The 26,437-nt window shown below is 38.0% G+C and overlaps 1 protein-coding gene across 2 annotated transcripts in view; it reads right to left on the reverse strand.

The window, feature by feature from the left end:
* LOC123877784 (mushroom body large-type Kenyon cell-specific protein 1) overlaps window positions 1–23,484 on the reverse strand; it is a 268,246-nt gene extending 244,762 nt beyond the window's left edge. For both annotated transcript variants that reach the window (XM_045924673.1, XM_045924672.1), the window contains exon 1: window positions 22,534–23,484. The gene's annotated coding sequence lies outside the window, so the exon portion shown is untranslated. The remainder of the gene's footprint in view (window positions 1–22,533) is intronic.
* Window positions 23,485–26,437: the final 2,953 nt, after the last annotated feature.

The following is a 26,437-nucleotide window of genomic DNA, read 5'->3' on the forward strand; positions in this document are numbered from 1 at the left end:
TCAGTGTACATATACTATGTAGAAAAACACAACTCCTCCTTTTTTTAAAGTGGGTTAAAAAAGTATCCTATGTTACTCCTTGGTTAATCTTCTATTTGTCTGTGAAAGTCCCGTCAAAGTAAGTTCAGCCATTCCGAAGATTAGCCCGTTCAAACAGACAGACACTTCAATTTTATTTATTAGTATATATAGATAGCCCCAGTTCACGATCGTTAGGATACTAGTAACAAAACGTTGAGGCTTCACCTACACAGGCGTCAAATGTTACCAACATTTGACGCTAGGTAGGCTATGAAACGACTAGGTATCTTTGATTTCACGAATACAGGAAGTATTAGTATCTAGTAGGTATCTACGAAGTTAGTAATTCCTAATTCCATGATTTCACGTCCCAATATTTGACAGATGACAAAAATCGAGAGCTTCCTCACTCCAGTTCATTCTGCTCTTATCCGTTATCAGAGTTTCAGGAAATATAGTAACTTACAAGTGTAAATTAAAAATTTATAACACCCCCGACAAGTGAAAGTTACAGTAACTAGAAAAGAGCTGATAACTTTCAAACGGCTGAACCGATTTTCTTGGATCTAAGAACACTCTCGATCAAGCCACCTTTCAAACAAAATAAACTAAATTAAAATCGGTTAATTAGTTTAGGAGCTACAATGCCACAGACAGATACACAGATACACACGTCAAACTTATAACACCCCTCTTTTTGGGTCGGGGGTTAAAAAATAGCCTTTTTACCCAGAAATTGTACGGATTTTTCGTAAAGCGTATACGAAAGTAAAATCGACTCAGCAGAGTTACGCAAGCCGACAGTGTTTGTATTTCGTGAACCCATTTTCTTTTATTTCCCTTTCCTGAAATTTTTTTTTACCCGTTTTCGCTATTAGCCAACTCTCGTTTTGTTTTCCACGAAATTCACTCGCTTTCGGCTTGAATACGATTTACTAAAAAGAGTTTCGAACAGAGAAATTTATGAAGTCGCCTTTATATAAAGTTGAAAACTAAAACCCGACTGCGATTGTCTTAATAAACACTGAAATATTATAGTAAAATTGTTTTTCTGTACCTTGGTATATTTTAATGCTGTAGTACATTTATATTTATGAACTCAAAATTTTCTCCTCTTTCATTTGACACCCCACTCGATACAATAGCAAAAAAAATTTGAGACCCCCACTTTTTTCATGTAACATCCGTTTGGTAAATTCTTTTCGTATAAAATGTAGCCTATGTCATCCGGAATCTTACAACGAATCGATTGACACCTCATTCATCAAAATCGGCCCAGTAGTTTAGGCGCTACGGTGGAACACACAGAATCTGGATACAAACATACATACCCACATACATACCTAGTACTAGGCTATGGTAACGTGAAATCAAAGAAAAATAGGCGATACATAGGCTACCGGGTATGAAACCCAAAAAAAGGCATTACTTAAATAAATACTACTAGCTGCGCCCCGCGGTGTTACCCGTGGTGAATAAGTTTGCAAATCCCGCGGGAACTGTGCAATTTTACGGGATTAAAGGTAGCTTGTGTGGTAATCCAGGGTATAATCTATCTCCATTCCAAATTTCAGCCAAATCGGTTCACTAGCTGTGCTGTGAAAGAGTAAAAACGTGAATTACACTTTTTCCAAATCCCTCGGGAACCATGGATTTTTATGGGATAAAAAGTAGCTTACGTGCTAACCCAAAGTATATCTATATCCATTTCCTAATTTCAGCCAAATTCGTGCAGTAGTTTTGGCGTGAAGGGGTAACAAACATACACACACATACAAACTTTCACCTTTAGGTATATCAGCACAGTTTTACGATATATCGTAAACTAGAGGATGCCCGCGACTTCGTCCGCGTCGATTAAAAGATCCCGATGGGAACTGTTTGATTTTTTGGGATAAAAAGTTGTCCATGTCAATTACAGGGACGCAAGCTACCTCGGTACCAAATTTCATACAAATCGGTTTAACGGGATAAATTTTCCGGGATAAAAAGTAGCCCATGTCCATCCCCGGGATTTAAGCTAAATCTATACCGAATTTCGTCAGAATCGGTTAAACTGTTGGGCCGTGAAAAGGTAGCAGACAGACAGACAGACACACTTTCACATTTATAACATTATAGTGTGGATCTGTGATATTAGTGTGAAAGTTTTATTTGATAATGCCTCCATGTAGTCCTATGTTCTGATCCATTTCAGCTAACTAGTTATTACGGGCGATCGACAGCCCGGCCGGTGTCGTGACGACTGCGACACGACAACGATTTGGATTTTTTCACCAAAAACCATTGCACTCGTCCTTTTGTCTCGACATGTCTGTCTGGGCTTTTTGTGAAAAGGATTTTGTATCACACGAATTCATAATGAACGGAATTGTGAATACTGATGTTCGCCGTTTTATCAAAAAAAAAAAAAAACGACAATTCGAGGCGAATTTTTTACCGGCACCTATTGCTCCATGATTTGAATTGGCCAACTTTTGTAATCCTTTTTTAGGGATCCGCACCTTAAAGGAGCAAACGGGACCCTGCTGTTACTAGCCTCCGCTGTTCGTCCGTCTGTCTGTCCTATCCTGTTTTTTTCTCCTATTGTATCGAGTGGGATTTCAAATGAAAAAGAAAAAAATCTGAGCTCATAAATATAAATTATTACAATGTTAAAATACACCAAGCGACAGAAAAGCAATTGTACTATATCTATCGCTATATATAGGCAGTTCGCGGGTAGTAGTCGGGTTCTAATGCTGTTAAACTTTTTATTTTTGGATAGTCGTATAATAAAGTCAACTATTAAATAGCTTATAGCCAGTAAAGCAAGTACACCGAGATGCAACGTTTAACGGTACACGGGATCGTCCCGTTTCCTGCAATTTCGTCTTTTTCGGAAACCCCGCGTTTATCTCGGCAGTCGGCAGCGGCAGGCGGCAGGCCACGCGGCAAATTGCACTATCTGTAATTATCCTGAAAACTCACGACACGGTAGACCAGTCTCAGGACACTGCGATTCCGAAACGGTACACTTTACGGGCTTTTTAACTTTGCAATGAAATCTTTTTACCCGACTACGGCAAGCCAAAAGAAAGGGTTATCATTTTATAAAGCAGTCACCCGACAGATGTTACATTCAAAAAATACAAGCATTCAAAAAAATTTTTTTGCTATTGTATCGAGTGGGATATGAAATAAAAGACGAAAAATTTCTGAGTTCATAAATATATAAATAAGTACAATGTTAAAATACACCAAGCGACAGAAAAGCAATTGTACTATATCTATCGCTATATATAGGCAGTTCGCGGGTAGTAGTCGGGTTTTAATGCTGTTAAACTTTTTATTTTTGGATAATCGTATAATCAAATGAACTATTAAATAGCTTATAGCCTATAGTAGAGCAAGTACACTGAGATGCAACGTTTAACGGTACTCGGGATCGTCCCGTTTCCTGCAATTTCGTCTTTTTCGGAAACCCCGCGTTTATCTCGGCAGCCGGCAGCGGCAGGCGGCAGGCCACGCGGCAAATTGCACTATCTGTAATTATCCTGAAAACCCACGACACGGTAGACCAGTCTCAGGACACTGCGATTCCGAAACGGTACACTTTACGGGCTTTTTAACTTTGCAATGAAATCTTTTTACCCGACTACGGCAAAGCGAAAAGGAAGGCTTATGATTTTATAAAACAGTCACCTGACAGATGAAAGAAAATTTTTTTTTGGATGTATTGAATTTTTTTGGATGTACGAAAAAAATCCAAACATCCAAAAAAATTCTGCCATTCTATATCTAAAAAAACCGGCCAAGTGCGAGTCGGACTCGCGCACCGAGGGTTCCGTACTCGGGTATTTTTCCAACATTTTGCACGATAAATCAAAAACTATCATTGAATAAAAATCTGTTTTAAGGTGTACAGGTAAAGCCTTTTCATAATGATACCCCACTTGGTATAGTTATCTTACTTTGAAAATTGAAACACATTTTAATTTTTTTTTAAATGATGTAATCATAAATTCGCGCTTTTCAGATTTATTCCTGTACTTGTGCTATAAGACCTACATACCTGCCTTTCATGTTTTTAGGTCAACGGGAAGTACCCTATACCTAGGTTTTCTTGTCAAAAAAGTTGTACAATATAAAATATTATGTACCTAACCTAAAGAACACCAAGTTTAGTTAAACTAAAATTGAAGGTAAGTAACAAAATACTCATGAAACTATTGTACGAGTAGGTAAAACGCAGTCAAACTGCAGTACAGCGTCGCTCGTCGGTACAGGTGTCGTTATCCGTTTAGTTTCGGTTCGATTCCCGACTATCTCGCCAGATTCCGCTGACGTAGACGCCGGCCGCGTGTCTGACGTACAGACAGCATACAACTAGTTGAATGCTCTCCTAAGAATAAAATTATAATGTACAAAACATTAGAGTAAAACCCGAAATAAAACTTACTACTATACAAATCATGCCCGCGTGCATTTTTGCGCTGGACAGCCAGGCCGATCCGTTGCCTAAAAATTAGCCAACTTCACACACCTTTTGAGAACATTATGGAGAACTGTCAGGCATTCAGGTTTCCTCACGATGTTTTCCTTTACCATTAAAGCAAGTGATATTTGCTTAAAACGCACACAATTCCGTAAAGTTAGAGATGCGTGCCCGGGATTCAACTCTCGACCACGATTAGGATGCGGACATCTTAACCACTAAGCCATTATAGCTTTAAAGTTAGTATACACGCAAAATGTAATTGTAAGATAAACTAACATTTTTAGGGTTCCGTACGTCAAAAGGAAAAACGGAACCCTTATAGGATCATTTTGTTGTCTGTCTGTCTGTCTATCTGTGTGTCCGTCCGTCCGTCCGTCGCGTCTATTAAGAAAACTATAGTGTACTTCCCGTTGACCTAGAATCATGAAAGGCAGGTAGGTAGGTCTTATAGCACAAGTAAGGGAATAAATCCAAAAACCGTGAATTTGTGGTTACATCATTAAAAAAAACTAAAACGTGTTTAAATGAAAGTAAGATAACTATACTAGGTGGGGTATCACATGAAATGGCTTTACCTGTACATTCTAAAACAGATTTTTATTTATTTTTATGCAAAACAGTTTTTGATTTATCGTGCAAAATGTCGAAAGAAATACTCGAGTACGGAACCCTCGTTGCGCGAGTTCTACTAGCATTTGGCCGGTTTTTTGATTTTTTTCAATAGTAGAGATTGAAATGTATGTGCTGACTGTAGTTACAGGTACAATCTTCGTGGATTGTGTTTCGACGCTGCACTGGGAAGCTGTATTCGGTTCTTTTGAAGTGTTATTGATATGAAGGTGTTTTACTCTAACAGTTTTAAAATGTTGAGTAACTTCTTCAACCTTTTAAACAATAGCTTATGCCTGCGACTTCGTCGGCGTGGTCTATACCAAACCAATATTTCAAAAAGCCTTTATAGTATCAATATATTATCAATATATATTATAAGGAAAAACGGAAACCTTATAGGATCACTTTGTTGTCTGTCTGTCTGTCCGTCCGTCGTGTCTGTCAAGAAAACCTGTAAGGTACTTCCCGTTGACCTAGAATTATGAAATTTGGCAGGTAAATAGCTCTAATAGCACAAATAAAGGGATAAATCCGAAAACCGTGAATTTGTAATTACAACACAGAAAAAAAATTAAAATGTGTTTCAATTTTCAAAGATAACTATGCCAGGTATATTATAATTATATGAAAGGGCTTTGCCTGTACATTCTAAAACAGATTTTTATTTATTTCTATACAAAATAGTTTTTGATTTACCGCGCAAAATGTCGGGAAAAATACCCGAGTACGGAACTCTCGGTGAGCGAGTCTGACTCGCATTTGGCCGGTTTATTCATAGTATACATTGCTGGTTCTCCTTGTCATGTGCCTGAAACGATATTAATAAATAAAATAATGTAGATTCTGTTTATTGTTGAAGCGTAGGCTTTGTTGGCAATAGGAAATTAAGCTGTCCCATAACTTGGACTGTCACGGTCTATTTTTTTTCACCTGGTTTTTATTTTTCGCTACCCGCAGGCTTCAACACATCGCACGCTGTAATCACAAACATATATAAAAAACATTCGAAATTCAAATAAGAAAGCATAGTTTCGTTTGTGATTGGTTGGTTTTTTTCTTGCCATAAAGCCCCATTATATCATGGCAACTTTATTGCTACTACCCATCTAGCCCATGGGCTAGTAGGTAAGTATTATTATTCTAGCTTAAACTTCTACTTATAATTAGCTAGAGGATGCCCGCGACTTCGTCCGCGTGGATTTAGGTTTTTAACGATCCCGTGGGAACTGTTTGATTTTCCGGGATAAAAAGTTATGTCGATAACAGGGACGCAAGCTACCTCGGTACCTTTCATACAAATCGGTTAAGCGGATGCGTCTTTAGGAATCCCGCGGGAACTGTTTGATTTTCCGGCATAAAAAGTAACCTATGTCCGTCCCCGGGATATAAGCTAATCCTGTACCAAACGTCAGAATCGGTCTGTTGGGCCGTGAAAAGGTGACAGACACACTTTCGCATTTATAATATTAAGTATGGATTTTAGTGATTGGTTGGTGTCTCAAAACGGTTAGCACCCACTAAGTTTTTTGTCTCTTAAATTTGTAAGGGACTACGAAACAGAGAGATTTCTTTCCACGGATAGGTAGAGTATAAGAATGTACTTAGGTAGTTGGCGCCAAAACACAATAAAGTCAAATGAAAATGCCATAATTCGGCGAATCGGTTCTTCAAACCGCGATGCAGTAGACAGTAGACTCAAACAATGGCTCGTGTGTCCTTCCCCGGAATTGGCGCGGAAATTTTTGTTATCTTTTCGTGTTCCCCGAACGGATTTTAAATTGAGAACGCAAATGTTAGGCCGCTAAAATGCTGCATCTTATGTCAAAAAATTAAAAAAAAAGTATTTAACCCTAACTTGGTGTAAATATTCTGTGATGATATTGTACGTTACTAATGTCTATTTGTGTGTAACAAAGAGTGTTTGCTTACTAAATACTTCTAATATTTTTTGCAGATCCTTCTAAAACTACCTGAATACTTCTGTTAGTTTTTGAGTAAATGAATCTAGTCATTCAAGTTGTGATTTCAATAATCCATTGGTATAAAATGATACCGAGTATTAACAAAGAATTAACTCCGGGCTTAGAGACGTTTGAGCTTATCTGGCAAAAAATACCGGTGAAATCTGACCAAGAAAAGCATTTTTATGCGAAAAATAAACCTCGCCAATATTTTCGAAAATAATTCACGCGGGCATAATTTTTACAAACATCCTTGTAAGATTTCCAAAAAATATATGTTAAGTATTTATAAATCCCGTGAAATGTTAATTTTCCAGGATAAAAAGCAGTCTGCCGATCAGTTGCTCCTGTGCGGCGTGATTGAAGGACAAACGTACATAATAAAACAATTTGTAATTCACACTGTATTTTTGAAAACATCATGGAAGACTCTCAGGCGTATGCCTGAAAAGAAGAAAACGATGTTTTCATTCACCGTTAAAGCAAGTGCACATATAACTTCGAAAAGTTAGAGTTCATGCCGGGATTGAACTCCCGACCTCCCGAATAGGAGATGGACGTTTTAACCACTAGGCTATGATGGCTTACGACAACCTGTATAGCTATAGGTATTTGGACAGTATGAAAATGCAGTCAGCTACCAGTTTAATCTTCACTAAATCGTGTAGTGCGCGAAAGAAGCCCCTGAACAAAATAAACTGCACTCAAACATGTACGTCTTCAGATTATTACGTTACTGTACTGTGTGCCATATTTGCTGTACTTTAGCTTTTACTTTTTAGTACAACTAGCAGTTGCCCGCGTCTTCGTCTGCGTGGATTTAGATTTTCAAAAATGCCATGGGAATTCCTTGATTTTTCGGGATAAAAATATCCTGTGACACTTTCGAAGTAAATATTGAATAATATTCCTGTGAAAAATCAAGTTAAATTAATTGCTCCGTTGCAGCGTGTAGCAGGCATTGACGAGTCAGCATTTTGAGACCACGTCGTGCGAGGCTCGCCAGACCACCGTATCTGATTGTAGCTTCCCAAATTGTAATTAGAATTGTGCTAAATTATATATTTATTAGTGTTCATTGTCTTTTATTTCTTCCTACCCTGGTAGAGAAGGCGGCGCTAGCTAGCTCCTAGTATGGTTGGCAAACTTGACGTCTAAAGGACACTTCCACACTTTGCCTCGTACACAGCGTTTTTTTTTTTGTTTTTTTTTTAATTCACTATAGGTAAGTGCTTGACCACAATCACACCTGATGGAAAGTGATGATGTGGTCTAAGATAAATTTTGTGGCGTAATTGAAAAATAAACCAATAATTCAACAAATAATAACACATTCGCATTTATAATAGGTATGGGTAGTGATAATATGGGTAGTGAAATATGGGTAGTGAATGATTGAATGTGAACAGCACTGTATGCTTTTTGCGTAAATCAGCCCCACAGACTGCTTGCTGAAAAGGAGGGAGAGCATTTAGCAAGTTTTTTTTACTGTAGAAACCCTACTTTGGGACTTCGTCTGTGTTGGTGTTGGCTGGCGGGCGTGCTCTGCCTTTTTGGAGTGTTTTTTTGTTAAAACTGACTGGAAAGCGCTCTAAGGGAGTGCCGTGCGTGTGTTGGCGAGCGCCGGCACAGATGGGGTCCATACTTGTATCGTTTAACTAACTTGTTACAAATAATGGCTAATCTTTATAAAGCCAGATGAGAGAGAAAAAAACCCCTAATTTGAAACTGCTACTATTTTCAAGTGTACTACGAGTATACAGATCTAAGAATATTATTAGAAAATACATAAAATAAATAAACTATAGGTAATATAGTTAAATTATACCTACCATTTAAATAGCTAATTACTATGTAAAATTAGCTAATTGCTTCACGAATGTGCTAACATTACAAATTAATCACGTACAAAATACGAATACGCCTATCATCTAAACTAATTGAAAATGGCTGCTTAACATTATTCTACTTGGATACCTACTCACTACTACCTACCTAAGCGTTTTACTATTGCTGGCATAATATTTGGTTATTAACAAACGCGTGGCAAAACATTAAAGCAGGTAGGTACCTTTCATGTTTTACGGCTTGTTCACACCTACAATACATACATCAATGCGAAAGTGTGTCTGTCTGTCTGTCTGCTACCTTTTCACGGCCCAACAGTTTAACCGATTCTGACGAAATTTGGTACAGAGTTAGCTTATATCCCGGGGACGGACATAGGCAACTTTTTATCCCGGAAAATCAAATAGTTCCCATGGGATCTTTAAAAACCTAAATCCACGCGGACGAAATCGCGGGCATCCTCTAGTATTATAAATTAATGAATAAAATAAAAGTCAAAAGTCAAAAAGTCAAATCATTTATTTATAATGGGTATTATTATACACTTTTTGTTGATCTTGGAGGATTTAATGGTGACAATTAATTACGTTAACTTAAAACTAAAACTACGAGGGTTCTAAACGCGCCCAGATCTGAGAAGAAACCACAACAAACTCAGAGTATTTTATTTCAATTCTTAATTTTTCACAATTCATGACCAAGTAAACATGCTAAGAATTTATCGATTCATCCCAAACCACGGTCTAGAATACGTGGATATGTATTGTGTGAAAGTGTCCTTAAGGTGAGATTTCTAAATAGGAACATGGCCTTATGTCTCCGAATTTACACAGTTCACGTCAGTTAGGGAACATCCAACAAAACTTTAAGAGGGCTCTCTCCGTCACTCGTTTCCACTCGTTTCATACAATCGTAGTTCCAATTTCATTTGAATATTAAGCAACCAAAGTCCATGAAATTTTGCAGACATATTCTAGAAACTAATATCTATGTCTGTGGTTTTCCAGATTTCTGTTAAAATATTCGGTTTCAAAGTTATGCGGTCTTAAAATTTTCATACAAATCTTTGAGCCCCTGTTATTTTAAAACTACATATTTTTAGAAAAATCTAAAACACCACAGACACAGATATTATAGTTTCTAGAATATCTCTGCAAAATTTCATGGACTTTGGTTGCTTAATATTCAAATGAAATTGGAACTACGATTGTATGAAACGAATGGAAACGAGTGACGGAGAGAGCCCTGTTAAGGCTTCGAAGTATCTGGCAGGCGTCAAATGTTAGTACTTTTGACGCAGGTAGCCCTAAAGTAGCCCTATTTTTCTTTGACTATACGTCACCATAGCCTAATATTTGACATTATCGTCGATTTAGGATCAGACCAAGAGTTCCCTCAATCCAATTCACTCTGGCATTAATCTGTTGTTCTAGTTTGACTTAGTTGTCATTTTGACAGTTTTTTTCTATAGTTAGGTACAACTTACAGGAAAATGATCTACGCAGCATTTTAGCGCCCCAGTTTCGTGTTGCCAACATAATCGCAAGTGATAAACGCGCATTGTTACATAGAACCAGTTCGATTTTTGAAATAATTTGAAAAAACGTGACGCAAAAAATTGTTAGTGACCAAAAAATTTACCTAAGTAGCAAAATAACGTGTTTTATAATAATACCTACTAGATGACGCCCGCAGCTTCGCCCGCGTGGATTGGTCAGATCCCTTGCAGCATCAGGATTGAGGAGTTGGAATCCAAATTTTTTATAGAACAATATCGCAAAGTGCCTCCATCGATTTAAAAAAAAATTACGCAAATCGGTTCAAAAATCTCGGCAATATCAGTGCATAGGTAGAAAAATAGAACTCCTCCATTTTTTAAAGTCGGTTAAAAAAGTAGCCTATGTTACTCCTCATGGTTGGTCAATCCTCTACTTGTCTGTGAAAGTCCCGTCAAAATAGGTTCAGCCATTCCGAAGATTAACCCGTTCAAACAGACAGATACTTCAATCTATACTAATAAATAAAATTGGAGTGTCTGTCTGTAATTTTATTTATTAGTAGATATAGATGATCTATGAAATCATTTCCTAATCTATCATTTCATAGTGAAATAATCAATTTGTTAGGAAAATTAATTCTTCTTTAAGAGCTTTGCCATCTTCCATAGCTATTTACTACCTACCTGTTTAATTCTATGCTTACTTACCTACAGAACTTTTATCGATTTTAAGATTCAGATAATAAGATAAAAGAGATCGTGGTTTCATTGCCGCTCACTACTGAGCACGGGTCCTGGAAAAGATTCATAGAGAATAGGTAGTAGAATTTAAAAAAAATTGGATGAAATAGATAAATTATAATGGTTCCTTTTTAGGAAAAATCCCATGAGTACCTACCTACGTACCTATTACTCAAAAGAACTTCGTTTTTTTTTAAATAAAACATACATTACAATAAAACATAATATTACAATAAAACTTAATAATATCTAATGACTGTACAAGTCATGCCCGCGTGGAATAGTGCCAAGAATATCTGCATCTCCGCGCTGGACAGCCAGGCTGATCCGTTGCGCAGAAAAGGAGCCTTCTGTCACCAGATGAAGGTTTTAACCGCGGTGAAATGTCTCGTAATCCCCATATCAAATGACTGTACAAGACATGCCCGCGTGGAATAGTGCCAAGAATACTTGCAGCATCTCCGCGCTGGACAGCCAGGCTGATCCGTTGCGCAGAAAAGGAGCCAGCCCTTCTCTCACCAGATGAAGCTGTTAACCGCGGTGAAATATCTCGTAACATTTTTTAGCACTAAGAAATGGCCCCAAGGTAAGGACTTGTCATTTTTAAATTTTAATGCTTTTAAGGCTTTTACGTGCTTGTTCCACATAAACAAAATTAATATCGGTAAAAAGTGCGCGTTCACGTTATTGAACGGTAATATCAGTGAACGCGTCCGTGGGAACGTGCATTCACTAACTACTTAAGTATTAATTTCTAAGTTCTAAACAACTACTTAGTTGCAATAACTATTATTTTACACATCTTTGATATAAAAAGTTAACGACGTGTTTGATTCTTCAATTTACCTTTTTACAATAGCACGGAACCCGTCGTGAGCGAGTCGGACTCGCACTTAGCCGGTTTTCTTAGAAATAGGATGATATTTTGTTAAAAAAACCGGTCAAGTGCGTAGTCGGACCCGCACATGATGGGTTCCGTACCATATAGTACCTACTTAATAGGTACAATTTATTTGATGTAAGCAGATTTATGGTTTTCGGATTTTCCCCTTTGCTTGTGTTATAAATAATAAGACCTAATTACCTACTTATCGAAATTTTATGATTCTAGGTCAACGTAAACAATCCTATAGGTTTCTTGATAGACCGACAGACTCTTAACCAATTAGATATGGTTCACGAGATAGGTACAGCCCGCTGACAGACAGACGAACGGACGGACAATTCCGCTATAAATACCCTCAAAGCTAGGTTAACTTCAGTTAAAACAACCGGTTAACCCTTGCTTGCTTAACCATTAACCAACTAACCACGTCGCCCTTCCATTCCTAAACTACGTTTATTAATACGTACGATAGCGCGAATTCAATGCAAAGATCAAGACCCTTTACTACTCGCGTAAGAAAATGACAAACGTCTGTTCGCCATTTATAACTTTACAACTTCCATCATACCACTCGTGCACGCTAAAAACGACTCTATTTCACTAGTAAATAGAGTTTAGTTGAACTGCAAAATAAAACAACTTAAATTTTACAGCCAATATAACCCAAAACTAACTTTATTTCTATAGCAATAGCAGTTAAAGGTGTAGTAAAATAGTGTTGGTCTGGTAATGCTAAACCTTAACCTCAAAACCGTGACGCGAGCGCCGCCATATTAGATTTGTTCGGTTATTTCCGAGCGTTGTTCGTGTGAGTTCGTTGATAAGTTAACTGATAGTTTGATGTCCCCCTCGGATTGGCCTGTGGCACTATTATACAACTACTAATGACATAACGTCTTGTTGGGGCTATGTTAGAATATTGTTAGACATAGAAGTCTTTGACTGTTTAGATAAGAAATTGCATTTTGGCTTTTAATTTAGTCTTAGTATTTTTAGGCATTGTCTGCGCCCGCGCAAGTAATTCGTTTGGGAAAGTTCTCTCACGGCTAAAATTTTCGTACCTTAAATTTTTACTTAATACAATTTCTAACAAAAACAATTTTGGTACATAGAAACCTAGTTTGCATTTCGGAGATAATATGAAGACATTAGGCACTTATGGACTACTTTTTATCTCAGAAAACGAAATTTAAAGAAGGGAAATTCTCATGCGATTTTTAAAGTACCTATAAAATAAATCCACGCGGACGAAGTCTTGGGTACCTATCACTTAGTAGGTAGATACCTATTAGGGTATATTTTTTTTTATCCAGAACAAGCGGTTTAACCTGGAAGGGGTATGGCAGTTTTCATTATACCCATACGTCTTGCTCCTTTCGTTTCTACACAACATGGTACCGGAACGTTAAATCGCTTGGTGGCACGGCTTTGCCGGTAGGGTGGTAACTAGCCACGGCCGAAGCCTCCCACGAGACCAGACTAGTAATTTAGAAATAAAATTCCAACCTCCTGCCGGGAATCGAATCCGTGACCTCTCACTAATAATACCACAGCGTTTACCACTGCGCCAGGCAGGCCGTCAGGCATACAATCACACGTTTTTAATATTTTTTTCTGTCTGCCTGTCTATCTGTCTGTTTGAACGGGCTAATCTGAACTGATTTTGATGGAACTTTCACACACAAGTAGAGGATTAACCGTAAACCAAGGAGTAACATAGGCTACTTTTTAACCGACTTTCAAAAATGGAGGAGTTGTGTTTTTCTAGTAAGAAAAATGAAACAAAAAACTACCTTGGTAGACTAGACAGTCATACGCCTAATTTAACTTTAATTTGTTGTTACATTCATAAAATAAAGTTACTACCGTAGGTCAAAGTTATTTATTTTAGTTGTTTAGAATAACTGAAAAGAAAGTAAGTAGGTAGGTAGGTAAGTATAAAGTTTACCAAACAAAGAGATACTTATTTTTAAAAATGCATTCGAAGGATATGTATAGGTAGCTACTAGAACAGCTATGGTATAAAATACCATTATTGGTTTTGCCCGAGTTTAACACAGGGGCACACTAAATATTTAGGAGTCACGCGACCTCCCTAATAATCTTGATGGAAATCGATACGCCACGGTACAAGTGACAAAACTGAAATTTTAAATGCAATCCTACTGAAATGGGTACTTTCCGGTGGTTTTTGTCATCACCATCGTTAACCCATCGCCAGCTCACTACTGAGCACGGGTCTCCTCTCAGAATGAGAAGGATTTGGTCATTAGAGCCTCGATAGCTCAACGGTTGAGGAGCGGACTGAATTCCGAAAGGTCCGCGGTTCAAACCCCGCCCGTTGCACTATTGTCGCACCCACTCCTGGCACAAGCTTTACGCTTAATTGGAGAGGAAAGGGGAGTATTAATCATGATTAGCATGGCTAATACCTATTCTTTAAAAAAAAAAGGTCCGCCACGCTGGCCAAGTGCGGATTGGAAGACTTCACACACCTTTAGGAACATTATGGAGAACTCTTAGGCATGAAGGGTTCCTCAAGATGTTTTCCTTCACCGTAAAGCAAGTTGTTAACAATAGAATAGAATATGTATATTTTTGGAGTTCCGTACCTCAAAAGGAAAAATGGAACCCTTATAGGATCACTTTGTTCTCTGTATGTCTGTCTGTCCGTCTGTCGTGTCTGTCTACTTGTCGGTGACCTAGAATCTTGAAATTTGGCAAGTAGGTAAGTAGGTCTTATAGCACAAGTAAAGGAAAAATTACGAAAACCGTGAATTTATGATTGACCGTGAGTTTTTGATTTATACTTAGTGCAAAATGTCGGAAAAATACCCGAGTACGGAACCCTTGGTGCGCGAGTTTGACTAGCACTTGGCAGGTTTTTTTTAATTGCTTTCACAGAGAACAATAATAATTTTTTATATAGGTATTGGTGCATAATAGGATTATCTATACTAATAAATAAAATTGGAGTGTCTGTCTGTAATTTCGAAATAACTACCTCATATTAAGCTCATATGGTTATTTGAACGATACCATAACTGAATCACACGTTTTTAAAATTTTTGTCTGTCTGTCTGTCTGTCTGTCTGTTTGAAAAGGCTAATCTTTGGAACGGCTGAACCGATTTTGACGGGACTTTCACAGGCAAGTAAAGGATTGACCAGGGCGTAACATAGGCTACTTTTTTAACCGACTTTCAAAAAGGGAGTTGTGTTTTTCTACCTATGTACACCGAAATCTCCGAGATTTCTGAACCGATTTGCGTCATTTCTTTTTTAATCGATAGAGGAACTTTGCGACATTGTTTCATAAAAAATTTGGAGTCCAACTCCTCAATCCTGATGCTGCAGGGGATCTGACCAATCCACGCGGGCGAAGCTGCGGGCATCAGCTAGTGCGTAATAAACATCTAGTAAATAGTACCTATTTTACTACTATAAGTACCTACCTATTACTCACCTATTATTTACCTCCCTATTATTTATTATCTCAAACTGGTAGTTAGATGAAATTAATAATAATAATATTATAATAGAGCATATCTACCAACTTTCGCGTCTAACATCATCGCTCATTGCTATCTATGGAAGGGGAATGTAGTGCTGTGACGAAAATTCCTCTAAAACGACATAAACGTCACAAATCCACTACGAAACAACCAATTTTCAACTCTAAAACCTTAGCAACTAAGTTGATATTCGAATAGCGTTGGAATTACATATGGCGTCGCTATTCGAATTTCAAAAATGACTAGCAGAGTCTAATGACAAGGTTAAGTGCATGAAACGCAAAGAAACTGGTTCTAAAACATTCGCTCAGCCGTTAGCATAGACAAAAAACCGGCGGCCATCTTGGACATCGGGTGATGACTTTTCTTGCCGCTTGCTTCAAATTACGGAACTAGCTGGTCATATAAGTATATCTACGAACCTAGGTTTTCTCTGCGTTATTTCGATCTTATCTTACGTAGGAATAAATGAATAAGTTAGAAATTAATTCAATTCGTTTAGTGTTTTTAAAGCTTTGTGTTTTATTTAGAGTTTATGGGTAAATAGGGTTCATAATAGATTATTATACATCATCATAGTCCACCGGTTGCATGCTTCGGCCGTGGCTAGTTACCACGCCACCAATAAATTCGTGCCGCCAAGCGATTTAGCGATCCGATGCGGTGCCTTTTAGAAACCAAAGTGGTAGATATGGGTTTATTAAAAAACTGTCATACGGACCATACCTCTTCCAGGTAAAACCCGTTTTCATCTTAGACTGCATCATCACTTACCACCAGGTGAGATTGCACTCAAGTGCTAACTTGTACTGAATAAATAAATATTGAAAGTTCAAAGTCCAAATAGGTAGTCCCCAAGCGTCACTGAATGCATGCACAACACAATACCCAAATCATTCAGCTGACGTGTGCAAACAATGAGTAATTCGACCTCGATATTTGTGCACTGCTACATTACATAGTTACTTATACGTGGGGTGACCATAAAACTATGCATCCATAGATAGGCCCATAGATAAAACAACATAAAGTTAATAACTTAAACCCGACTAAAGTAAAATAGTATTTCTGTCGCTTGGTTTATTTTAATTTTGTGCTGTAAGTAGGTATTTCTATTTATGAACACAGAATTTTTTACTCGCTATTTGATATCCCACTCGATACAATAGCAAACAAAACTTTGGAGGCCTTCATTTTTTTGGATGTAACATCCATCAGGTTATTTTCGTATAAAATGTAGCCTACGTTACTCAAACCGAACGAATCGATTGGCACCTCATTCATCAAAATCGGCTCAGTAGTTTAGGCGATACGGTGGAACATACATAAATACAGACCTACATACCTACATAGACTGCTAAAATCATAAAGGTGCCCACGCACTTGAACTGAACTGCAACTGAACTGCGCGTCGCGGCAGCGCCCCGCCCCGCCCCGCCGCGACGCGCAGTTCCGCTGCAGTTCAGTTCGAGTGCGTGGGCACCTTAACCCTTCATTTTGGCTTTGCCGTAGACGGGTAAAAAAATCTCTATAAAAATAAATAGTATTAGGTACAGTATGGTCACCCTATACCGAAACTTCCGTGACACAGTCCAATAGAGCGTTAGAAAAAAACACAAAAAACAGTAAAGGGACACGAATGTGCCCGAATCACTAACGATAATGCCCGACCTGCATGGTAGCCGAATTGTTTTTCCATGAATAATTGCTATTCAACCTGAATCTACCTAACCTACTGCTGAAAACTACGAATTTCAGTCAGGGTTTTAAGTTGTAACGGAAATAGAAACATTTTGAACCCCCGACCCAAAAAGAGGGGTGTTATAAGTTTGACGTGTGTATCTGTGTATCTGTCTGTGGCATCGTAGCTCCTAAACTAATGAACCGAATTTAATTTAGTTTTTTTGTTTGAAAGGTGGCTTGATCGAGAGTGTTCTTAGCTATAATCCAAGAAAATCGGTTCAGCCGTTTGAAAGTTATCAGCTCTTTCCTAGTTACTGTAACCTTCACTTGTCGGGGGTGTTATAAATTTTTAATTTACACTTGTCTATGATTTTACGTCACCATAGCCTAATATTATATCAAACCGAGAGTTCCCTCACTCTATTTCACTCTGGTAGTACATTTCAAAGTGCATTGACCAGTTGTCAGTTGATACTGCATACTAACATAAATAATGGATGCCAGTAATTGGCTTAAAGTAGTTTAGTTCACTGTTCTATTTTAACTTTGCTGTCTGATGGAGTGTTTAACGTTGCTACTTTACCTACTTCTGAGGTCCGGGGATCGATTTCCGGTTGTGACATTTATGAATGAATGAATGTATTAACAGTATTATTATTATTAGTATATTAGTATATAGTATTATTTAAAGTAACAAAATTAATACAGACAAGTGTAAATTAAAAATTTATAACACCCCCGACAAGTGAAGGTTACAGTAACTAGAAAAGAGCTGATAACTTTCAAACGGTTGAACCGATTTTCTTGGATTATAGCTACGAACACTATCGATCAAGCCACCTTTCAAACAAAAAAAACTAAATTAAAATCGGTTTATTAGTTTAGGCGCTACGGTGCCACAGATACACAGATACACAAATACACTTACACAGACACACAGATACACAGATACACACGTCAAACTTATAACACCCCTCTTTTTGGGTCGGGGGTTAAAACAAAACACATACAGAGCAAAAACAAAATATAGGCAGGTTGGTACAATTTGGCGGCCTTATACCTAGCGATGGTGCAAAATGGTGCAAAGGACATTTAATTACTTAGTTTTTTTTTAATGAGTCATCATCATCACCATCATCAACGACTTTTACTTCAGTTTTCAGGATTTTTGGAAGTTTCACTCCCTCGCTGATTTACAAAAAAAATACTCAAGCGAGGCGAGGTGGGTTGGGTTCGATCCCGGGCACGCACCTCTAACTTTTCGGAGTTATGTGCGGTTTAAGCAATTCAATATCACTCGTTTTGACGGTGAAGGAAAACATCGAAAGGAAATAGGAAAGGAGGATTTCAGGGTACCGTACTTCAAAAGGAAAAACCATTTACATACCTGAGAGTTCTCCGTGATGTTCTCAAAGGTGTGTGAAGTCTGCCAAGTGCAATCCATAAGTACTTGGCCTATGACTATGGCCAAACCTTTCTCATACTAAGAGGAGAACCGTGCTCAGTAGTGAGCCGGTGATGAGTAGATCAAGATACTGATGATGTGTTTAATTAAATAAGTTAGACAATACAGCACGCAACAAAAATATCGACCGGTTGGTGCCGGCAAAAATGTCCAAACGAGTTTTTCATATTTCATCGGCGCATTTCGGACACGAAATCGATACTAACAAGCATTGTCAAGCGATTCCTTTGTTTATTTAACCTTAAAAGGGCTCTCTCCGTCACTTACTCCATACAAGCGTAGTTCCAATTTCATTTGAATGTTAAGCTACCAAAGTCCATGAAATTTTGCCGACATATTCTAGAAACTAATATCTGTGCCTGTGGTGTTTTAGATTTTTCTAAAAATATGTAGTTTTAAAATTACAGGGGCTCAAAGATTTGTATGTGAATTTTTAAGACCGCGTAACTTTGAAACCGAATATTTTAACAGATATCTGGAAAACCACAGGCATAGATATTAGTTTCTAGAATATGTCTGCAAAATTTCATGGACTTTGGTTGCTTAATATTCAAATGAAATTGAAACTACGTTTGTATGGAGCGAGTGACGGAGGGACCCCTCTTAACTAAGGGCCATACGTGCGCAACCTAATGGCTGTACAAATCATTACCGTGTGGAATGGTGCCAAGAATACTGGCTGCATTGCCGAAATACAGCCAGGCTGATCCTTCGCGCGAAAAATGAGCTAGCCATTCTGTCACCAGATGAGGCTAATCGCGGTGAAATGTCTAGCCTTAACTTAGAACTGCCTACGGATGACTTGAGCACAGTATGAACGTTGAGCAGTCATGGTCAACTGCTTGAACTATGAACAGTCGTTGTCGCACTGCTCAAGTGGTCCCGTGTATGAGGGCAGGAAGATTGTATAGCGCAGTCAATCCTAAGAGTTATGTTTGGAGTTTTTCTACGTGATCAAATTTAAAAAAAAAAGATTCCGACGAATTGAGAACCTCCTCCTTTTTTTGAAGTCGGTTAATGAGGAGATCCGTAGGAGAATCGGAGTAACTGACGTAGCTCAATATACCTATAGATGAAAACTGGTAACTTAGTAACTTGAAAAATGATGGGACTTTCACATCCCGGACTTCGTCTGTGTTGGTGTTAGCTGGCGGGCGTGCTCTGCCTTTTTGGAGTGTTTTATTTCGTTAAAACTGACTGGAAAGCGCTCTAAGGGGGTGCCGTGCGTATGTCGGCGAGCGCCGGCACAGACGGGGTCCATACTTGTATAGTTTAACTAACTTGTTACAAATAACTACAAACTTGACATTGGCTAATCTTTGTAAAGCCAGACGAGAGAGAAAAAAAACTTTCATCCCATAATAATTATAAATAATTACCCCCTGTTAGGGCGGTCACGCACTCATCCAATCCGAATCCGTGAAAATACGGATATAAAAAACTCGGATATTGCTTACGCACTAATCCGATCTCTGATCCAAATCCACGCTATTCAGTGGACATTTTTGACATATCTGTCATATTATGTCCGATTTGAATCCGAGGTACATCCGAAATATTCTCACGATGTCGGAGCTTACGCAATAGTTCCCGACTTCTCTCATCCGAGTTCTGTCCGTCATCCGTGAGAATATCTAAACAGTCCTATGTCTAGGTAGGTACTTCTGAACGTATTTTCACGGATTCGGATCGGATGCAATGCATAACCGCTCTCAGGGGAAATTTCTTAGTGAGTGTTTACGTTATATTATTTGGAACCTACTGTCAAAATTTTTAATAGCTGCAGACTGTGTATTTGTGCGTTGATAGTCCAGTTAATCAGGATAAAGACTTTTTAGGTAGGTAAATTATGGCTAAAAGAAAGATGATGCCCATCAAAACTGCCTCGCTGTAAACAATAAAACTCATGTGGACGTAACTGCAGGCTTCTAATAGTAAACACAAAATATACAATAGATATCGTAATGGCTTGTTTACCTATTCATATTCCTACGTTTAGGTACCCACTGAGTTCAACTTCATACATCATGGAGCAGCAAACCTCATACATCAGCAGGTTGATTCCGGAAAAGCCGTATCAATTATTATTAAAGAAAGAAATAAATAAAGAAAAAAGGAGAAAAAAGAAAGAAAGAAAGAAAAATGATTATTTCTTAAATTGCACACACATCGCATATTATACCTATCCCAGAATTTCTACCACTTGAGCATTAAAGCCAACATGCCTTAAGCAGAATAAACTGTGTCATGTGTGGAACCACCTGAAAAAAGGTTCCAGTTCAGCATTATGTTGTATTCCTTGATATACAAGAGCATACAGTGCTGATTTTCAGCCAGGACCTTAAACCGGGTGACGCCACGGAACTACTACATAATATTACAATTTCAATTGTTGTGATTGGCCGAATTTATGGTATTCTTGTCGCAACAATGCATTGTAGCCAATAGTGAGCGAGCGTCAGCAACCAAAGGTGACTGGGATTGTCACACTTTAGCTGTCATTTTCTGAAACTACCGCGGTAGGGTCCCAGAGTCCTCACTTTATGTTATCACTAGCCGATGCCCGCGACTTCGCCCGCGTGGATTTAGGTTTTTTGAAATCCCATGGGAACTCTTTGATTTTCCGGGATGAAAAGTAGCCTATGTGCTAATCCAGGATATTATCTATCTCCATTCCAAATTTCAGCCAAATCCGTCCAGTAGTTTTTGCGTGAAGGAGTAACAAACATACACACACACACACACACACACACACACACACACACACACACACACATACAAACTTTCGCCTTTATAATATTAGTGTGATTATCATCACCATCACAACTACTTAGCACGGCTCTTCATGAGAAGGGTTTCGGGTCTAGTCCACCGCACTGGACAAGTACAGATTAGCACACATCTTTGAGAACATAATGGCTATCACCACTTGTGGGATGATTTGCTAACTCAGTGTCTAACATTGAATGATAGCCACCGAACTCATTTGACGTTTATTTTTAACCCATTGAAGGTTTTCTACGTCAAATTATAATTTAAATATTATCACTCAGTCAAGCAGCAATGTAGATTGTAGAACCAACCAATATCCTAACCAGTCAAATTGATTTAAATCAATTTAGTGAAATATAAGTATGCTACTCTAATAATGGCAACTCTCTGCGCCTACCAACCTAAAACAAACTGAAAAAATGGCTAATAGGAAATACAGAAACTGTAAATTATTTGAATTTGGTTTGAACTAGATCTATATGCCTATAGGTACGGTAGGTTTACCTAACTACCTACTGGATATAACTCCACCAAAGTTATGTTGAAGTATAGTAGGAACTAAACATCTAGGTATTTAATTCAATTAAACAACAGTAGTAACCTTAGGAGACGTGCATTACACATATAAACATACATAACACACACAGCTATAATAATCATCAAAGCCAATGTACTGCACCTTATATCTATAAAACAATGCAAAAACGACTTTAAAGGCTAAAAATATCCTATAAGTACTTACTACAAAAATATACATAAAACTTAGGTGATATAAAATCTAGTAGTACATCAAAAGTATATAAAATGGTTTGTATATAAGGTTGGAATTCGTTTGGAAGGATATCCTAGCGGTTCATAATGCGTGAAGTTATGAGCGAACTACGAAAAAGCAACGCAATTTGTTCGCGACCAACTTCGTAGCACACACCAATGCAATCAACTATCAAGTTCATAGATTAAGATTGGCATGCCAGCATAATATTACCTATTACCAACAGTACGTAATTAGAAAAAAAAACCTATTAGCCGACTAGAGAAAATAAATGCCTTACCTTATAAAGTTTACGCTGCAGTCCATATGCACTTAAATTCGTTGGGTTTTACTCCAAAAAAAAATAAAGTGTTTTCTACAAGTTCACTAACACTAAAAATAGTTTCTCTAAGTCTAGTTTTCTATATAATTTTTGCACTATGACATCACAATTTTATTAGTTTCGTATTTGTACGTACTAAGGCACTCTTATAGGATCACAAGAATTGAGCAAAAAAGTTTTCACTTTAAAAGTTTTTCTTTTATATCGAACGCAAAGTTTGGGTTGGGCGTTCGATTTTCAAAAGTTCGGATGACTTTCGGGTCTTTGATTCGGCGGGGTTATACGGGGCCATTCGGTGGATTTTCGTCGATTTTCGTTAATTTTCGTCGCGAATGAAACGAGAGGCGCATGCGAGGACAGCTCGCGCGCAACTGAAGATTGTCGTAGGTTAAGTTTGGACAAAAAAACCGTTCATACAATTTTCCGGCTCAGCACTAGTTTCACTTCGAAAACTTAACACACATAGGGTTTTTCCGCCACTTGTGTTCACACAAATCACTGCTAGGCGGCTAGGTTATTGTTTTGACAGCTCCATGTTAACCACGCGTATTACTAGGTACACATATCAAATACGAGATATAGGACAGTAGAGGGCGCCACAGTGTAAAATAGAGTGTAAATAAAAAATACGTAGCCAAACAAACTAGCAACGCGCGTAAACACAATGAAATTACTGAATGCCAGCCACTTTTCATTTATTTTATTTCACTATGCACCCGACGTCACCGAAATAGCGGGCGGGAATTCGCCATCTCTTTCCCGCGGAGTGATGTTCTCGCTTCGATAGTTCAAAAATTACAAATGAACTGATATGTGCTATAGAAATTTCATATAGGAACTTTGAAGTTCTGTTTCTTTTTTTTTAATTGGGTTGTTACGCGTGCAAAGATCGTGCACACTAACACAGTACTGCAGCCACACTGGCGCGAGTTGACTCGTTCAGGCTAGATGACATTCACATGTTCAAAACTCAAGTTCATTCGGATGCAACGTCAATAAACTTGCATGCATGCTACTATTGTAGTGCGAGTGCTATTTTATCGCTCTCGTCTATTAGTTTATAGTCTTTATTGTGTAAGTAGGTGTTATGTAGACGCGCCTAATGTAGATACGTACCTATACTGTGATTCATTCAGGTAGTTGGGACTCGCGAAAGATAGAACTAGGGTTGGTTTTATTACACGCCTGACCAAAAGAAAGGGGTCTAATGTTTTCAGGGTTCACGTGTCATGTAGGGTAAGGTGTATCATGTATGTCAATGTATGTATTTTATCATAACTTCTAAATGAACAGCTGAACAGATTTGGATTTTGGATATTTGATGTAACGTTAGAATCTTTACATCATTGCGATTCTCAGTGATACTGGCTATAAAATCGGAAAAAAAAGTTTTTTTTTTAATAAAGTATTAAGTAGTAAGTACTTATTTAACAAATACATCCAAATATATTATACGTACGCGCCTACGACTCAAATAGGTATTTGCCTACTTATAATGTAGGTATAGCATAAAATTTAATAAACAAAATCTAGGTCACAACAATCGCCGAAGCAACAAATTATTTTAGAACTATGAGAAGAAATTCGCTTCACCTAAGAATTCGTTCCATTTTTGAGAAATTTCATGATGCCTAATGAAATTCAAATGAAAAATATGATTAAATATAGAAAGTGATCTTGATCAAATCTTGAATCCATTTAAGAAGATATGGAAAAAACTTGTTCTGAAAAAAGCTAATTTCGAAAATTATTCAAAACCAAATCTGGTATCCAGATTTGATAAGTTATTTGCCAAATGGTGAAGACTTGCTCTGAAAAAAACTTATTTCGAAAATTATTTTAAATCCAAATTTTGAATCCATATACTAAACGTTACCTAATGGTGAACGTCTTTTCCTGAAAAAAGCTTATTTCGAAAATAATACTTTAAATCCAAATTTTGAATCAAGATTCGAGAAGTTGTAGTTACCTAATGGTAACCAACCAACCTCTGAAAAATTTCAAGCCCACCCCAGACTCGATTGGATGAAACATTTTTGAAAATCCTTTTTTTGGGCGGGGTTCTACATTATAGAGAAGACTCGAACATTAACATGCGAGAGCTTAACGTTTTTAAACCCAATGGTTTGAACTGTTTGTAATTAGGTAGGTGCGCACAGCATCCGATCCGAATCCGTGAAAATACGTTCCGAAGTATTTACAGAACTACTTAGATATTGGTATGGTAACTTACGCAATACGCACTAGCCCCGACTTCCGTCATCCGAGTTCTCTCCGTCATCCGTGAGAATTTCTAGGATGTGCCTCGGATTTAAATCGGACGTATGACGTAGATATGTCAAAGATGTCCACTGAATAGCTTGAATTTGGATATCGTATTAGTGCGGAAGCAATATCCGAGATCGGTCCGAGTTTTTATATCCGTATTTTCCGGAGCGGATGAGTGCGTAACCGCCCTTATCAAATCAAATCATTGATTAATTTGCTCAAAATATGCAGGTTAGCATAGAAATTACAATTCATTTTAGTATCATTTGTTAGAGTTCCTTACTCGAAGAGTGCGAACGTAATCCTATAGATAAGCGTCCGTCCGTCTGTCTGTCAGTGGGCTGTATCTCGTGAACCGTCATAGGTAGGGCTAGGGACTCTTCACAGAATATGTATTTCTATTGCCGCTATAACAACAAATAATAAAAAATTTTTAATTACCTAGGCTAGGTACTCTATTTACCATATCTTATGTACCTAGGTACCTAGGGAACTGTAGGTATATTGGGGTAGGTTTTTTTGACGACCTCCCTGGCACATTGGTAAGTGCTGTAGTCTTATTAGTGTGAGTCCCGGGGTTCAAATCCAGGCAGAGGTTTGGAATTTTATAATTTCGAAATTTCTGGTCTGGTCCGGTGGGCGGCTTCGGCCGTGGCTAGTTACCACCTTACCGACAAACCGATGCAAAAAGCGATTTAGCGTTCTGGCACGATGCCGTGTAGACACGAAAGGAATACCTCTGGGTTTAATAAAAACTGCCATACCTGTTCCAGGTTATCCCGCTTCCGCTTTAGATTGTATCATCACTTACCACCAGCTGAGATTGCAGTCAAAGGCTAACTTGTACATCTGAATAAAAAAATAAGGTTGTCTTCATAACATTAATGAAATAAGTACTTATGTTATCTTTATTGTAATAAGCCATCTCTTTATTTTTCAGTTCTCACAAGTCAGTAACATTCAATTTCGTTCACGCATTTTCGTTCCAACCCCAGCGTGCTTCGAATAAAACATTCCAAATTCGAATTCAGAATTTAAAATCCAGCTCGTCCACAGATAAAACAATTCAGCGAAAGTATTCCTTTTTTAAAAAACAAGTCCTGCCAAATGCAACGCATCGGCCTCGGTGCGGTGCATGTGTCATTGACCTCAAGTATTCGGCCAGCGTACACTAAATGTTGGGAAAGGTCAGGCCTGTGTGTAACCTGGGCGTGTGTGAGTGGGCTTTTACTTTCGCTGTGTCACCTTTTTGGTTAAGCCCGGTTTGAATTCGGAATTTTTACTTTTTAAATCCCTGGATGGCTGGAATTTCGTGATCGCACTTGCACTTTATGGCAAACTATTCGTATCATTTGTATTTTTTCACGACTGCCCAAACACAGGATTAATAATTCTTTCATGGTTCATGTACCCATGTAATAATATGTGTGCAGTGTGAGGTTCTGTGTCCCACTATAACTTCTAAACTTCTAAATGCCCGAACAGATTTGAATGAATGAGGTATAGTCAGAATCCTTACATCATCCCGATTGACACAGACTATAATTTTTTTGAAAAAAATTCAATATGGCGGCTTTATTTCGCCATTTTCAAA

Source organism: Maniola jurtina, chromosome 24 (assembly GCF_905333055.1).
Source record: "Maniola jurtina chromosome 24, ilManJurt1.1, whole genome shotgun sequence".
NCBI classification, from domain to species: Eukaryota; Metazoa; Arthropoda; class Insecta; order Lepidoptera; family Nymphalidae; genus Maniola; species Maniola jurtina.